Below are 16,901 nucleotides of genomic sequence, written 5' to 3' on the forward strand. Positions count from 1 at the left end.
CTTGATTCATGGACTTAATATTCCAGGTTCCTATGCAATAAATTTCTTTACAGCATTGGATTTTTAATTTCACCACCAGACACATCCACAATTGGGCATTGGTTCCACTTTGGCCCAATTTCTTCCTTCTTTCTGGAGCTATTTCTCTGTTTTTCCCCACTAGCATATTGGACACCTACCGACCTGGGGGGGGGGGCTCATCTTTCCATGTCATATCTTTTTGACTTTTCTACTGTTCATAGGGTTCTCGAGGCAAGAAGACTGCAGTGGTTTGTCATCCCCTTCTCCATTTGTCAGAACTCTCCCTATGCTCTGTCCATCTTGGGTGGCCCTGCATGGCACGGCTCATATGAGGGAGGTACTATTTTTTTTGGAATAACACAGAAAATATGAATTAGGAAAGCTACATTTAGTAAATTCAGTGATTTATTGTTACAAGTTAATACACTTTATTCCCATTGTATGGACTTACAAATTCTTGGCCAATTAGCCAGAATACAGATGAAACTTGCATATTACAGCACAATTTGATAAAATACTTATCACTCCTTAGTCACTTGAATAAATAATATATATGCTAACAGCTATAATGAAGGAGGAAACAGACAGAACAGGCTCCATCTTGAAAGCACGACTCCATCTTGGGCTGGACTTGGGTGGACTTTGAGCTAGATGCCCAGTATCTATGGAAATGACATACCAACTGGAAAACCAGGCCCCCTGGATGGAAGAGCCCCAGGGCTTGTACCTAGACTCTCTGTTGCCTAAAAGAATACCCTAATTATATGTGTAACCGAATAGAATCCTACATTCTGTTATGCTTATTAGGGTATGACCACAGGCCTATTGATAATTGTCCACTGTTAACTACCTAGGCTTAAGGCATATGAATCACAGGTTAACTTTGATTGTATCTTTCTTTTCCTTTGTTCAGACTAGCTTCAGGGAATTGGGGGAGGTGGGTTTGGGCATGTACACTTAGGGTATATAAGGTTTTCAGAAAAAGTGGTCAGGGTCCTTGGCTAAGAGGAGACTCTGCCTTGGGCCCACCGGTGTAATAAACTGCACTCCACTATCTGCATTGTCCTTCTGAGTGAGTTTGTTCCCCAGAAGGCGTGGCTACAACATTTGGTACATGGGCCAGGAAACTCCTCACTTGGAGGAGACAAGTCCCATTTGGGACTACTCTGAGGCCTTGCGGCTCGAATCTTCTAGAGTGGGGAAGGTGCCTGACCCTTCTGGAAGGATTCTGCTTCTCAATGCCTGGACCTTTCATGTTAGCAGGTAGTGGATGGCAGCAGGGTAAGTGAGCACTCAGGTGAGGAGGAATCCACCCAGTAGGGTGGAAAAGGGGGCCTGACCACCTCCCCTGTGAGGGATTAGAAGGGGCACAGACCCACAGGAGCCTGGAATAGGCAGGTGACAACGATTACTTGGTACACAGGTTGACGAGCGTGTTAGGGCTTCAGAAGGAAATTTGTGAAGGTCATTTAGGAGGTGTGTCCATGCCGTCTCAGGGAATTATTATTATTATTACCAGCGATCGCCAGGGGATTTTTAGGATAGGAAACTGGTCCCTGTATGCTCATATTCTGCCCTCCCCCAGGAGGTGTCCAGTCTGCTGTGGAATTCTTGACCCCCTTAGAATTGTTAGGCTAGATGGAAGGGGATACATAAGTGAGTACGAACTGGCTTTTCTGGAGACGGCCTGTGATGTGGGATATCTAACCCATCTGTATTTTCATCCGCACCTGATCAAGCCCACCAAGACAGTATGGACTTTAACAGTTAAGGGAGAAACAGTCTTGGATCACGTGTTCTGGTTTGGCTGTGCTGACCGGCAGGTGAAGACACACCAATCCCCCTTCTCTATCCGGGATCTGGCAGGTAAGGCTCTTCTCACCCCATTTAGGAAGGAGGCAGAATGGCAATTTAAGTGTCATTGAGTGGAAATATCAGAAGTACATAGGGAACTGAGAACTTCGTAGACAGAACGAAAAGGAAAAGTAGAAGGAGGTCTGAGAAGGTAAGCAAGATGGGGGGAAGTGAATCTAAGGCAACTGTATTGGAGTCTATGATTAAAAATTTAAAGAAGGGATTTGGAGGAGACTATGGGGTGAAGATGAAGCCTAACTGCTTCCACGTACTCTGTGAGGTCGAATGGCCCTCTCTGGGAGTAGGATGGCCACCAGAGAACACCATGAACTTAAAAATAGCGGAAGCAGTCTATACAGTAGTCACAGGAGAGCCCGGACACCTGGATCAATATCCATATATTGACTCATGGCTAGGGTTAGCTCAAGACCCTCTTACTTGGACAAGGTTCTGTATCCAGAAGGGAAAGGGAAAAATATTAATGGCACAAAAATTGACTGATGATGAAACAGGAAATTCTACAGGATTTGGACAGGGATGATCTGACCCCTCCCCCATACTGAATAATGACACGCCTGCCTCCCAGTGCTTCACCAGGACCAGAGGCCGCCTTAATGCCCAACACAGGGCCAGGTGAAGTTTCTGCAGCAGCCACTGCTCTTCCACCAGCTCTTCTGGAGTTCGTAGAGCCGCCATTTTGGCAGGCTTCAATCCCAGCAATGGAGACCTCTGGTCAATGACCCCAGAATTCCACCTCAGCTGGACTGCCTAGATTGTATCCCCCTCTCCTGGTGAGTACTGATGGGAAGGGGGAAGAAAACACACCAATTAGACAGAGGCTTCGCTCTGCCAAGGAACAGGTGGAAAGAACCCCACTACAGATGCCCCTAGAGAGCTACAACAGCTTCCAGTTCAGGACGCATGGTACACTACCGTCCACCCTATGTAGCCTAGTATTCCCAGCCATTTTCCTCCACAGATAAATTAAACTGGTAGAGACACGCTGCACCATACTTGGGGCAGCCACAAGCCATGATTAGGCTAATGGGGACTATTTTTTGAACCCACTGCCCTACATAGGATGACATAATCCAACTACTAGTCTCCCTTTTCAGCACTGAGGAAAGACACAGGATCCTGAGGCCAGAGAATGGCTAAGAGAAATGGCATCTGAGGGTACTGCAAACCCGTAGCAGTGGGCAGAACTAGCCACCCCCGATGAGAGGCCCAACTGGGACTGTAACACAGAAGAGAGGGGCCACCTGGAGAGATATTGGGTGACTATTTCAAAAGGTCTCAAGAGTTGGGGCCCCAAAAAGCTATGAGTATCGCAAAGGGAAAACGAATCACCCTCTGCGTTCTGCAAAAGGCTGTGCGAGGCCTATAGCCTTTATACACCAATAGACCCATCCAGAGGCTGCTGGGTCTCAGATGGTGATAAATGCAGCCTTTGTGTCTCTAGCCTACCCTGAAAATGTCAGATAGGGGGACACCAAGTGACTCATGAATTTGTATACATCCCTGAATGCCCAGTGCCTTTGTTAGGAAGAGACTTGCTGTCTAAATTGGGGTCACAAGTCACCTCTCCCCCCATGAAGGACCCGCTGTTCGAGTGGGCCCAACCACCTATTTACTCTTCCTCTCAGTAACACCTCAAGATGAATGGAGGTTGCACAATCTCCCGGAAAGGAAACTGGACAGGCTAAACAGTCGAGAGAGAGAATTAATCAACAATTCCTTGAGGTCTAGGCAGAATACAACCCTCTTAGGCTTGCAAAATAAGTCCCACTTGCAAAATAAGTTTCGGTAAGAGAACTCAAACCTGGTACAATTACGTCAGCACCCACCTTGGGCCTGCCAGATCTTGCTAAGCCCTTGACTCTTTACATGACTGAAAAGGACAAGGTGGCTATCGGAGTGTTGTCCCAGACTTTGGGGACACGGGACGGACTAGTGACTTTTCTCTAATCAGCTGGACAATGTTGCCATTGGGTGGCTGGGATGCTTATGGGCAGTTGCTCCAGTTGCCTTACTGGTCCAGAAGGCAACCAAGCTGACTTTGGGCCAAGATTTGTTCGTAAAAGTCCTGCATGAGCTCAACACTCCCCTGCGATGGTACCCGCATAAATGACTGTCAGCATCCCGGATTACTCAATACCAGCGACTGTTATGTGAGAACCCCTATGTTACTACTGAGCCTTGTCAGGTTCTGAATCTGGCCACTCTCTTTCTTGAGAGAGAAGGTGGGCCCTCACATGATTGGAAGGAAATATGCCAGCAGACCTGACTTGAGAGACCAGCCAATCCCGGACCCAGATTTGGTCCTGAACACCAATGTTACCAGGCTGGTGAAACAAGGACAGTGATGGGCAGGGTATGCAGTACTCATGGAAGAAACCATCGTGGAGGCTCGCTCTCTGCCATCACTCTGGTCCGCTCAACAGGCCGAACTATATGCTCCCATCCAGGCCCTCCAGCTGTCAAAAGGTAAGAAGACAAACATTTACACAGACCCCAGGTATGCTTTTGCCACACTACAGGGCTCTGTATAAGGAGAGAGGCCCTGACAGCTAGTGAAAATGATATTAAACATAAGGAAGAAATTAAGGGCCTATTAGATGCTGCCTGGAAACCAGAAAGGGTTGCCGTCATACATTGCTGGGGACGTCAAAAAGAAGATACCCCCTGGGCTCAGGGAACAGACTGGCAGATAAGACTGCTAAACAAGCAGCCGAGGGCTTGGGGGTGACAAGTGAAGTCTCTATTAAAGCTCTCATATTGGCAGAGCTACCTGAGCTAACGCTAGACTCTCCAAAATACACTAAAGCCCAAAAGCAACTAGCCAAAGCAGAAGGGGCCATCAAGACTGAAAAGGGATGGTGGGAATCGCCAAGTGGCAAATTATTGGTACCAGAGGAGCTGGCACCCACTCTGGTAAGCCAAACACACCAAGCGACCCATCTAGGCCATGATAAACTGGAAGAGCTAATTTGAAAATATTTCTTGGTTCCCCGCCTCTCTTCCCTATGCAGGACACAATCTCAGAACTGCACTGCCTGCTCACAGGTCAACGCTGCCTCTCGGCACAGACAGAAACCTCCAGGGATTCGGGTAAAAGGCACGCTGCCCTTTGAACATCTGGAAGTGGACTTCACTGAAATGAAACCTCACCGACACTACCATTACCTGCTGGTCATGGTATACACGTTCTCGGGATGGGTAGAAGCGTTTCCTACCCGGACTGAAAGAGCATCAGAAGTAGCCTGGTGCCTGCTTAGGGAGACAGTTCCCAAATTTGGATTTCCTACCAGCATTGGATCGGACAATGGCCCGGCATTCATAGCTGATTGAGTATAACAAGTAAGCAAAACTTTAAACATCAAGTGGAAATTACATACCGCATATAGGCCCTAGAATTCTGGGATGGTGGAAAAAACCAGCCAGACACTTAAAGAGACACTCTCCAAGTGGATCTTAGAGACTGACTGTTCCTGGGTGGACTTGTTTCCGACGGCTCTGCTCAGACTCAGGATGACCCCACAGTCCCACACAATTGTGTTTGGGAGGCCCCCTCCCATAATAAAACAGGTGTCAACAAATTTGCCTCAGGTAAGGGGAGATGCGATTTCACAGCAGACAGAACAACTGGGTAAGGTAATAAATCAGGTAACTGTTTGCACAAGGAAGAGTGCCGTTCCCCCTTGGGGAACAGATTCACGAATTTGTGCCCGGGGATCAGGTGTGGTCAAGGACTGGAAACATGACTCCTTGGCCCACAGTTGAAGGGCCCATATACTGTTGTTCTAACCAGCTCTGCTGCTGCTGCTGCTGCTGCTGCTGCTGCTGCTAAGTCACTTCAGTCGTGTCTGACTCTTGTGACCCCATAGATGGCAGCCCACCAGGCTCTGCCTTCCCTGGGATTCTCCAGGCAAGAACACTGGAGTGGGTTGACATTTCCTTCTCTAATGCATGAAAGTGAAAGTGTAGTCGCTCAGTCATGTCCAACTCTTCACGACCCCATGGACTGCAGCCTACCAGGCTCCTCCGTCCATGGGATTTTCCAGGCAAGAGTACTGGAGTGGGATGCCATTGCCTTCTCCAGTTAAAGTTGCAGGTGTCACTCCCTGGATCCACCACCTGAGGGTGAAGAGAGCATACCACACAGACCCAGAGGACGCCGAGTGGACTATACAAAAGGACCCCACTGATCCCCATGAAACCAAGATCATCTTAAAGAAGAAAAAGAGATGAAGCTCTACAATCAACTGCTGCTACAAGGACTTGCTGGTATCATCTTGAGACTAACCATAGTGTCAATACAACAAGGGACCTATGCTATAATTAATGTTGGATGTTGTGTATATATTCCTAATTTATCTGGCTATATATCAGCCATCCTAGATGTGGCTCAGCTGGTAAAGTGTCTGCCTACAATGCAAGAGGCCCGGGTTCGATCCCTGGGTTGGGAAGGTCCTCTGGAGAAGGAAATGGCAATCCACTCCAGTACTCTTGCCTGGAAAATCCCATGGATGGAGGAGCGTAGTAGGCTACAGTCCATGGGGTGGCAAAGAGTCAGACATGACTGAGCGACTTCACTTGGTCACTTGGTCTTAGATGACATGAAAAGTCAGGTAAAAGTTATGTCAGATGATGAACTTCCTTTCTGGACTACGGTCCTATCTTGGGTGAAGGGTGTTTGGGGAAAAACTCTATTTACCATTGTTATAGTTGTCTTGATAGTTCTGCTTTGTGGACCCTTTATTTTACAATGTATTATGAACTTTGTAACACAAAGGTTGATGTCACTTTCCCAAATTGGAGGTCAGAGAGTCAGGGTGCAATATATCCCTATGAATGATGCTCATACTATGAGTTAAGAGCATTAGGAGGGGGGAATGAAGGAGGAAACAGAACAGGCTCCATCTTGAGAGCAGAACTCCATCTTGGGCCGGACTTGGGTGGACTTTGAGCTAGATGCCCAGTATCTATGGAAATGACATATCAACTGGAAAACTAGGCCCCCTGCATGGAAGGGCCCCAGGGCTCATACCTAGCATCTCTGTTGCCTAAAAGAATACCCTAATTATCTGTGTAACCAAATAGAATCCTACATTCTATTATGCTTAGTGGGGTATGACCACAGGCCTATTGATAATTGTCCACTGTTAAATACCTAGGCTTAAGGCATACGAATCACGGGTTAACTTTGATTGTATCTTTCTTTTCCTTTGTTCAGACTAGTTTCAGGGAACTGGGGGAGGTGGGTTTGGGCATGTACACTTAGGGTATATAAGGTTTTCAGAAAAAGTGGTCAGGGTCCTTGGCTAAGAGGAGACTGTGCCTTGGGCCCGCCACTCCACTGTTATGCCCAGAGTCGGAGTCCCCAAAACTGAGAGAATAAGACGTCCACAGCAATGCAAAAGCATGAAGGGGTTTTATTTCTAGCTTGAGCTAGGGCTCTCGCCACATCCAACGCAGTGGAGTGGAGCAAGAGCCCTGAGCCCAGATTTACAGCAGTATTTATAGGTTTAGAACAAAGACAGAGTTGGCAAGGGCTGATTGGCTGCAGAAGTTTCCTGGTATTTACTAATTGGCTATTGGCTGCAGGGGGATGTCTTTTATGTCCTGATAAACTCAAACCAGGTTACAGGGAGTATGCTGATTAGACAAGTCCTGGCATCCGTGGGGATGACCTCACTGGGCAATGACTCAGCTTTTCCCGTGAGTCCTACCTTAGTCCCTGAAGCCTATCATGGCGTTTGTTAGGTCCCAACATTCCCCCCTGTCCTTTGATCATGGAGAGGAATCCTCCTCTTCATTCTGAGACATTGCCTGATACTGATATGTTCTTTTTACAAAGGTCCAAGGTCGAAGAATAAATCTGGCCACCAAGTATTGGGGGGGATTCCAGTAGTCGAATTGAGTACCTCATGGGTTAGTCCACTACGAAGCATCCGGGTGATCTTAGCAGGTTGATGTGGGTTAGCACCAGCAGTTCCGGAGTGGAGAAGGAGGGCCACCGACAGGAGAGTCAGGTGGATTTGTCTGGGGTCAGCTGGCGGACGAGCTTCATTTTTAAGGGGTTGGTGGGATGCGGCATCGCCTTCCATTCTTTTTGGGCTTTTTCTTGTTCTTCTGGGGTGGCACAACGCACGTGGTTGCAGTGCACCCAGGGTCCAATTCCGTCCACCTTTAGGGCAGTGGGGGTGGTAAGGAGAACAATATAGAGGCCCTTCCATCTTGGCTCTAAGGTTTTTGACTGGTGTCTCTTAACCCAGACCCAATCTCCCGGGCCCATATCATGGGATGGGATTGTTCCTTTACTCTGGCCCTCATGAACTTCTCATATCATTGACCAGATATGTTTATGCACATTACTTAAAGCCAGCATCTCTTGTTGGAACGTGCGTAACGAGAGAGGTGGTTTAGTCTTTTCCTCAAACACTGGACAAATGGGGGGTGGACTTCCATATACAATTTCAAAGGGAGTCAAACCTAGTTTATAGGGGGTATTGCGTGCCCGAAAAAGCGCAAAGGGAAGGAGGGTTACCAGTCCCTGCCAGTCTCTATTGCCAGCTTTGTTAAAGTTTCTTTTAGGGTCCAATTCATTCTTTCTACTTGTCCTGAACTCTGGGGACTGTACTTGCAATGTAGATTCCATTTGGTCCCCAGGGCTGAGACCAGTCCTTTAACAATTTTGCTCACAAATGTAGGTCCATTATCAGAGCCAATAGATGCCGGCAGCCCAAACCTAGGTATTATCTCTTCTAGGAGCATCTTAGCCACTATTATTGCTGTCTCCTTTTTAGTGGGGTAAGCTTCTACCCACCCAGAAAATGTATCAACCAAAACTAACAGGTAACAATAGCCATACTTGCCTGGGCTTACCTCTGTAAAATCTATCTCCCAATGCTGTCCCGGCCTTTCCCCCCCCCCGGTATCTTACACCCATGTGCTGTCCTTTTCCCGGTCTCATCATCTGACAGGACTTGCAGGTGTGGACTATGTCCTGTATGGTTTTCTTTTGTCGGGGAGATCTTGGATGGGTCTAAAGTCCATTCCCCTGGGCTTTTTCACAGGCAGCAGGGGAGTATTCCATGGGGACCGGCACTTTTTAAGGATCCCTACCTTCAGGAGGCGCTGTATGTGTGGCGTGATTCCTTGCTGGGCCTCCTGACTCATGGGGTACTGCTTTACCCTCACAGGGGTAGCATTTGCTTTTAATTCAACAATGATGGGAGGTCTCTGTCTTGCCAGTCCTACTCCTGCCGTCTCGGCCCAGGCCAGAGGGTATTTTTGGATCCATTGTAGCATAGCCGGGTCCACAGCTGCAGGGGGTTTTGGTGAATATAGTCTGTATTCATCTCAGTGCCAGGGATAAAACATGAATTGGTTGTCCAAGCCTGTCTGTGACTGATATCCCTCCAGAGTCAAAGTGAATTTGTGCATGGACTTTGGACAACAGGTCTCTTCCTAATAAAGGGGCCGGACATTCCAGGATCACCAGAAATGAGTGGGACACCCGTTGGGCTCCCAAGTCCACTTTTCGTTTAGTAGTCCAGTAATATCTTTTTGTCCTGGTGGCTCCCTGGACCAAGCTAGTCTTCTTGGACATTGGCCCGAATTTTTGATTGAGGACCGAGTATTGGGCTCCCATATCCACCATGAAGCCGACCGGTTTCCCCTCCACATTAATAGTTACCCAGGACTCGGGGAGGGGTGCCGGGCCCTGACCCCCCTAACCACTGTCTTCTCCTGCATATAAAATGTGGGTATCCGAGGGAGACTCTTTTCTTACAGTCCTTTTTTTCAGGTTTCTCTTGGGGCACTCATTTTTCCAGTGCCCTTGCTCTTTGCAATAGGCACATTGGTCTCTCTTTAGGGTCGGTCTGGCTGGTTTCTCCCTTCCTTTCGGCTAGGTGTCTCGAGTCTTCCGGGAATCAGGTCCCAGTCTCGTCCCTGCAAAGAAAATTTGAGCCAGCTCTTTCTGATTTCTTCGGTTTTCCTTAGCTCTAAATTCCCTTTCCTCCCGTCTAATTCATTCCTCCCTCTCCTCAGGGGTCTCTCTATTATTAAACACTTTCTCAGTTGCCCTCTCCAGATCCTGTATTGACTGTTCTCCCAGCCTCTCTATCCTCTGTAACTTCCTCCTGATATCCGGAGCTGCCTGATTAACAAAGGCTAGCAAGACTGCTGCGCGTGACTCATCAGCTTGAGGGTCCATGGGCGTATACTGCCTGAAAGCCTCCATCAATCTCTCTAAAAAGGCTGCCGGGCTCTCATTTGGCTCCTGCCTTATCAAATTTACCTTAGACAAATTCATTGGTTTCCTGGCAGCTGCCGGGAGGCCAGCCATCAGAGTCTGGCTGTACACTCAGAGACGCTCCCTACCTTCAGCACGTTCAAAATCTCAGTTCAGTCGCATCAAAGGAAACCCCTCCTTGATTAGGTGGGGCTGCGTGGTGGGTCTCCCATCCACTCCTGGAACATGCTTTCGTGCTTCTGATAGAATTTGCTCCCGTTCCTCCGTGGTGAAGAGCACCTGCAACAGCTGCTGACAATCATCCCAAGTAGGATTGTGAGTAAACAGGATAGAATCTAAGAGATCAATAAGACCTTGGGGTTTTTCGGAAAAAGAAGGGGTTTGAGTTTTCCAGTTATATAAATCACTCATAGAAAACAGCCAGTACTGGTATGTTCGCTCCCCACCAGGATTTGCTGGCCCCACCCGGACAGGGAATGCCCGAACAGTGGATGAAGGAGCCTCCCGGCTTCCATCCTCAGACAAGTTTCCACCCCTTCGAGTCCTTCCGCGAGTTCCTTGGGCCGGCCCCCCTTCCCATGGCGGAGCCGAGGGTTCTAAGTCCCTCCTTTGTTCTCCGGATGACACCTGTGGTACCTGCGGGGGCAAGGGTGGCTGCATATATGGGGGAGGTGAGATTTCAGTGTCTAAGTCAATCAGGCTAGGATATAAAGAGGATTCCTGGAGTATTGGCTTCTTCTTCTGACTCTCCCGATCTTCATGGTCAGTCATTACAGACAAAGGGGTGGAAGAGCTTTGACCCATAATGATGGAGCTCACAATGAACACACAAAAAAACAAAAATGGTGCTGGCACACAAAGAAAGGTGACAGACAGAAGACAAACAAATATCGGCCGAAAACACAGAACTAGGTCTATCCCGGGTTACTGTTGTCTTGTTTCCCAATGTTATCTCACCAAAGGGCGTCCACTGCCCACCAGATTCGGAGTTGGGAGAGACGTTCCTTCCCAATCCCTCACAGAATCAGCTGCCTTCCAGCGTGAATGCTGGGCCCCGGTCTTATGCTGGCTGACAGTTGCCTTCCAGCACGCTCACTGGGCCTTGGTCTTACACTGGCTAGGACGACTAATTCACCTCTGATTAGGCCTAACAAGAGCCAGCTGCCTTCCAGTGCATATGCTGGGCCTCAGCCTTACGCTGGACTTAACCAGACTTAACACGGTGTTCAGATACCTTTCCTCCTAGTGAGGAAACCCCTTCTACCGGGAGAGTGTTATTCTTCCCAGTTAAAGGGATCCCGGACGAGCCCCCAGATGTTATGCCCAGAGTCCGAGTCCCCAAAACTGAGAGAATAAGACGTCCAAAGCAATGCAAAAGCATGAAGGGGTTTTATTTCTAGCTCGAGCTAGAGCTCCTGCCCCATCCAACACAGTGGAGTGGAGCAAGAGCCCTGAGCCCAGAATTACAGCAGTATTTATAGGTTTAGAACAAAGACAGAGAGTTGGCAAGGGCTGATTGGCTGCAGGAGTTTCCTGGTATTTACTAATTGGCTATTGGCTGCAGGGGGATGTCTTTTACGTCCTGATAAACTCAAACCAGGTTACAGGGAGTATGCTGATTAGACAAGTCCTGGCATCCATGGGGATGACCTCACTGGGCAATGACTCAGCTTTTCCCGTGAGTCCTACCTTAGTCCCTGAAGCCTATCATGGCGTTTGTTAGGTCCCAACACCACTATCTGCATTGTCCTTCTGAGTGAGTTTGTTTCCCAGAAGGCGTGGCTACAACATTTGGTACATGGGCCAGGAAACTCCTCACTTTGAGGAGACAAGTCCCGTTTGGGACTACTCTGAGGCCTTGCAGCTCGAATCTTCTAGAGGGGGGAAGGCACCTGGCCCTTCTAGAAGGATTCTGCTTCTCAATGCCCGGACCTTTCATGTTAGCAGGTAGCGGATGGCAGCAAGGGAACTGAGTGCTCATGTAAGGAGGAACCTACCCGGCAGGGTGGAATAGGGGGCCTGATCACCACCCCCCCAGGAGGGATTAGAAGGGGCACAGACCCACAGGAGCCTGCAATAGGCAGGTGGCAATGATTACTTGGTACACAGGTTGATGAGCATGTTAGGGCTTCAGAAGGAAATTTGTGAAGGTCATTCAGGAGGTGGTGTCCGTGCTGTCTTGGAGAAAATTATTACCAAGCAATTGCCAGGGGATTTTTAGGAGAAGAAACTTGGTTTTAGTGTGCTCGTATTCTGCCCTCCCCAAGGAGATGTCCCATCTGCTATGAAATTCTTGACCCCCTCGGAATTGTCAGGCTAGAAGGAGGGGATACATAAGTGAGTACGAATTGGCTTTTCCGGAGACGGCCTGGGATGTGGGATATTTAACCCATCTGTATTTTCATCCGCACCTGAATAAGCCCACCGGGCAGAATGGACTTTAACAGTTAAGGGAGAAACAGTCTTGGATCACGTGTTCTGGTTCGGCTGTGCTGACCGGCAGGTGAAGACACACCAATCCCCCTTCTCTCTCTGGGATCTGGCAGCTAAGGCTCTTCTCACCCCAATTAGGAAGGAGGCAGAATGGCAATTTAAGTGTCATTGAGTGGAAATATCAGAAGTACATAGGGAACTGAGAACTTCGTAGACAGAACGAAAAGGAAAAGTAGAAGGAGGTCCGAGAGGGTAAGCAAGATGGAGGGAAATGAATCTAAGGCAACTGTATTGGAGTGCATGATTAAAAATTTAAAGAAGGGATTTGGAGGAGACTATGGGATGAAGATGAAGCCTAACCGCCTCCACATACTCTGTGAGGTCAATGGCCCGCTATGAGAGTAGGATGGCCACCAGAGAACACCGTGAACTTAAAAATAGCAGAAGCAGTCTATACAGTAGTCACAGGAGAGCAGGACACCTGGATCAATATCCATATATTGACTCATGGCTAGGGTTAGCCCAAGAGCCTCCTACTTGGACAAGGTTCTGTATCCAGAAGGGAAAGGGAAAAATATTAATGGCACAAAAATTGACTGATGATGAAACAGGAAATTCTACAGGATTTGGACGGGGATGACCTGACCCTTCCCCATACTGGATAATGACGCGCCTGCCTCCCAGTGCTCCACCAGGACCGGAGGCCGCCTTACTGCCCAATCCAGGGCCAGGTGAAGTTCCTGCAGCAGCCACTGCTCTTCCACCAGCTCTCCCAGAGTTCGTAGAGCTGCTGTTTTGGCGGGCTCCAATCCCAGCAACGGAGACCTCTGGTCAACGCCCAGAATTCTACCTCAGCTGGACAGCCCAGATTGTATCCCCCTCTCCCGGTGAGTACTGATGGGAAGGGGGAAGAAAACACAGCAGTTAGACAGAGGCTGTGCTCCGCCAAGGAACAGGGGGAAAGGAGCCCACTACAGATGCCCCTAGAGAGCTATGACAGCCTCTGGTTCAGGACGCAGGCGGGCACTACCATCATCCCTCCGTAGCCTAGCATCACCAGCCATGTTCCTCCACGGATACATTAAACTGGCAGAGACACGCTCCACCGTACTCGTGTTCCCCACCCCACCCCCTAGGAATACAGGTACTTTTTAAGGTGTCTCCTCCTTCTCACTGCAGAGAGAATTAAATTCATTATGAGGGTTCACTCTGCATAAACTTTTCATGAACTTTCACCTCAATGGATCACTGAGGTTAATTTATGAAGCAAAGCAGAATTCCTACCAGAGATTTACATAGCATAGCCTGAGGGACTAGAAGCTGTTCTTAAAACATCACAACTATCTTCCCACTGTCACATTCTGCAGAATCAATGTGCAGACTCTTTTTCCAGAAGAGACTATATTGAGTGGTGTGGTCTTTCAGATGGAAGTCATGGTATTGCCAGCAACCGTTGGACTTAGGCTCTGAAATGACAAGAATAGCAGAACTCACTGGAGAGGTCAGCAGCTGCTTCCTCTAAACACTTTCTGGGTGCTGTGACCTCCGGCAGCAGAGGCATTTATTCTTCAAGGGTATTTGGCTGTCTTGGAAGCAAATGAGCCTGGTCGGTCCTCACTGTGTGATCAGTTGCCAAGGGAATTAATTGCCAGTGCAATCTTGAGACTAGATGTGAAGTTATACTGATAGGATAACATTTCAAGGTCTACTAATCCTTGTGCATAGTGACATGAGAAGACCATCAGGCCAGCTTGAGTATGGGAGGTATTTCTGAAAAGGGATAAGATTACAATTAAGTGTCTCAAAGCTCCTGCCCCTTTTATGAAGTACTGACTCTAGCTAGAGGTCAGTCACCACAGTGAAAGGATCATTTCTCTATTTCAGGACAGTGACCTGAGCAGTCACTCTGTAATTTCTCTGATGGTCCCTCTTCTTTGTCCTTGGTGTGTGCGTGCTAAGTCACTTCAGTCATGTCTGACTGTGTATGACCCCAGGACTATAGCCTACCAGACTCCTCTGTCCATGGGATTCTTCAGGCCAGAATACTGGAGTGGGTTGCCACGCCCTTGTCCGGGGGATCTTCTGACCCAGGGATTGAACCGCGTTTCTTATGCTTATGTCTCCTGCACTGGCAGGCAGGTTCTCTACCACAAGCGCCACCTGGGTAACCCCTTTGTCCTTGGAATTTTACTTAATTTCTAAATTAAAAAAAAAAAATTTTCCCTATAACATGGAACACCTTTTTGATATTCTGCCAGTGCTCCCACTCTTATGCCTATTTATATAAGAAGGTCAGATTCCTCATCTTCTCCCCCAGACACTCTGGACAGGTGAATACCTCATTAGGAGAAATCACAGAAACCACTTTATGCATCACCATTGAGCTACCTCTGCTCTGGGTGCTAGAAACCCCCACCTACTGTAACTAATAATGCTGTGCTCCTCCATAAGAATAAAGAGAAAAAAAACTACTTGCGCCCATCATAAAGCAAAGAGTATCATTAGCAATGGAGTTGTGTAGTATCTGTCTAGCCATCAGTCTTTTCTATCTGACAGCATATTTTCTGAAGGCTAGGCAGGGTTGGGGGTATGACTAAACTGAAAGATGAAATAAACATGGACCCTGACCTTAAGGCTTTCCCAGAATTGAAGAAGACACAGGCGTGTAACAAATACAATGTGATTCAGTAAGTAATCAAGTAAGTAAATAATAAAGGCACCTACAAGGTTAAAAAGAGAGAATGACACGCTAAGGAAAGGGAGGTGATGAATATAAGAGACAGACATAAATAACATGAAGAAAAATACAGAGGCTTTCAATGAGCAATTGTTGAAATTGTTCTAGATGTTGCAATGATATTTGAAAATACAAGCTTTACATCTGTTGTGTGTAGTATACAAAAATACAGTATAGAGTATTACAGTATAGAGCAGACTAAGAAATTTTTTTCCCATTTAAGACAATGTAATGACTTTCAAACCGGAGCTAGAATTTAGCCTGACACAAAAACATCTGTTCTCATGAATGTAAATTGTGACGTTATACTATTCCTAAAAAAGTGAACTCTCAGAAGGCAATTTTATAAGAAGCAAAACCAAATAGCCTAATAATATCAGAGAAATAACCACTATTAACTGAATTCCTGTGTGGCAGGCTCCAATGTCATTGATTTATATACATAATCTTGTTTAACTCTCACAACAGCTCTTACAATAGTTAATAACCCCATTCTACATTTAAGGATACAAAATCAGAAGAGTCAATCAATTAATCTATAAGTGAGAGTTGGATTCAAATCCCAGATTAATTTGATGACATGGTATCATACCTCATACATTAACCCCTAAAATCCTACCAATAACCAGTGAATGCTCATTATGATTAAGACTACATGAAGCAATATCACACAGCACAAAGAGCATGGTACCAAGAATCAAGAAGACGGTATCCTAGCTCCAGTCTTTTTCTATGCAACTTTGGTATAATTGCTTAACCTTTGAGTAGTTTAAGGTAGCTAATTTCTAAGGCTCTATCTAGGTAAAAAGACTAAAATGCTCCTTTATTATAACCACTGTCATATTTTTCATTCAAGTATTATATTAGCTATTATTTTGAAGATAAGGTCATCTTTCATACATGCAGAATCATTTAATCAGTTACGTTTACAGAGTTCCCTACACTAAGTGTAATACTAGACTAAATGCTGACTATTCCAAGGTAGGATCTCACGTCAATAGTTGGGTTAGCATCACAAATTCACTAAAATATAATTTCTCTTAACATAGAAAGTATAAATACTATGTGATTTTGAGCCTCAAAATGAAAATGAGTAGTTTCAAAATTGGTAAGTATGACATACTGTCTATTACATATTGGAGAGACAGGGGAGCATGAAGACAGACTAGGAAAGAAATTAGGGTTGGTAGAGATTAAACTACGAAGGATCAGAGAGAAAGTGTAGAGGTAAACTCTGTCATGAAGGACAGAAAGTGTCAGGAAGAACAAGCTCACTGTTCTTTACCCAAAAAAATGGTTTTCACTGTTTTGGCAAAGTGCACAATATAGTAGAAGCAGAGGCAAGAGCTGATGCCTTTGATTGTTGTGCTGGAGAAGACTCTTGAGAGTCCCTTGGACAGCAAGTTAATCCTAAAGGAAATCAACCCTGAATATTCATTCGAAGCACTGATGCTGAAGCTGAAGCTCCAGTACTCTGGCCACCTGATGTGAAGAGCTGACTCACTGGAAAAGACCCTGATGCTGGGTAAGATTGAAGGCAGGAAGAGAGGGGGACGACAGAGGATGAGATGGTTGGACGGCATCACTGACTCA

General features: G+C 46.9%; 1 long non-coding RNA gene across 2 annotated transcripts in view; it reads right to left on the bottom strand.

Moving 5' to 3' along the window:
* LOC120853997 overlaps positions 1–16,901 on the bottom strand; it is a 57,801-nt gene that overhangs the window by 39,582 nt on the left and 1,318 nt on the right. The window lies entirely within an intron of this gene.

Source organism: Oryx dammah, unplaced genomic scaffold (genome assembly GCF_014754425.2).
Source record: "Oryx dammah isolate SB20612 unplaced genomic scaffold, SCBI_Odam_1.1 HiC_scaffold_27, whole genome shotgun sequence".
Classification (NCBI taxonomy): Eukaryota; Metazoa; Chordata; class Mammalia; order Artiodactyla; family Bovidae; genus Oryx; species Oryx dammah.